Here is a 744-nt window from a genome sequence, read left to right as displayed (position 1 = left end):
CATACCGGTGCCAGCAGTCAATGACTTCATGGCCCGGTTTCTTGCACAGCTGACATCTAGGCCGACGGTTGTTGTTGTTGTAGCCGCCGTTGTAGCCGCCATTGTAGCCGTTGTTGCCGCCGCCGCGGTCACCACCATTGTTGCCGCGGTCACCAGGGCGAGCGTGGCCCTGGTTACCACTGCACCCGCCGCCGCTGCTGTTTCCGCGACCGCGCCACTGCTGTCCACGCCCACGACCACGTCCACGGGAGGCGACGTTGATAGAGGACTGGCGCAGATTGCCTCCTTGAAGCATGCTGAGGCGGGCGTCGAAGCTCAGGAGCTGGCTATACAGCTCCTGAACCGTAACAGCTTCGACCCGCGCCGCCAAGGCCGAGATCACAGGGTTGTAGTCGATGTCGAGGCCGGCGATGACGTGGGAGATGATCTCGGCGTCTCCGAGCGGTGCACCGGCGCAGGCAACTTCATCTGTAAGGGTTTTAATTTTCCCAAGATATTCTGCCATGGTTAGATTACCTTTCTGCAGGTTGGTGAGCGCCATCCTTGTGTTGATCTTCTGGGCTTGTATTTGCGCAGCAAACATGGCATGGATGGAGTTCCACACCTCGGCCGACGTCTGGAGCATCGCTACTTGGGCAAGGACCTCTCGAGACAGAGACCCCATGAGATACCCTTGTAGCTGTTGTTGCTGCGCAAACCAGATCGATCTGGCGTAGTTGAAGACCTGCTCTTCCGTCCCATTGT

The 744-nt window shown here is 58.6% G+C and overlaps 1 pseudogene; it reads right to left on the bottom strand.

Moving 5' to 3' along the window:
• Positions 1-306: 306 nt before the first annotated feature.
• On the bottom strand, positions 307-445 carry LOC123073117 (uncharacterized; annotated as a pseudogene).
• Between the last annotated feature and the right edge of the window lie 299 nt (positions 446-744).

Source organism: Triticum aestivum, chromosome 3B (assembly GCF_018294505.1).
Source record: "Triticum aestivum cultivar Chinese Spring chromosome 3B, IWGSC CS RefSeq v2.1, whole genome shotgun sequence".
In the NCBI taxonomy this organism is placed as follows: domain Eukaryota; kingdom Viridiplantae; phylum Streptophyta; class Magnoliopsida; order Poales; family Poaceae; genus Triticum; species Triticum aestivum.
This window is presented reverse-complemented; position numbering and strand designations above follow the sequence as displayed.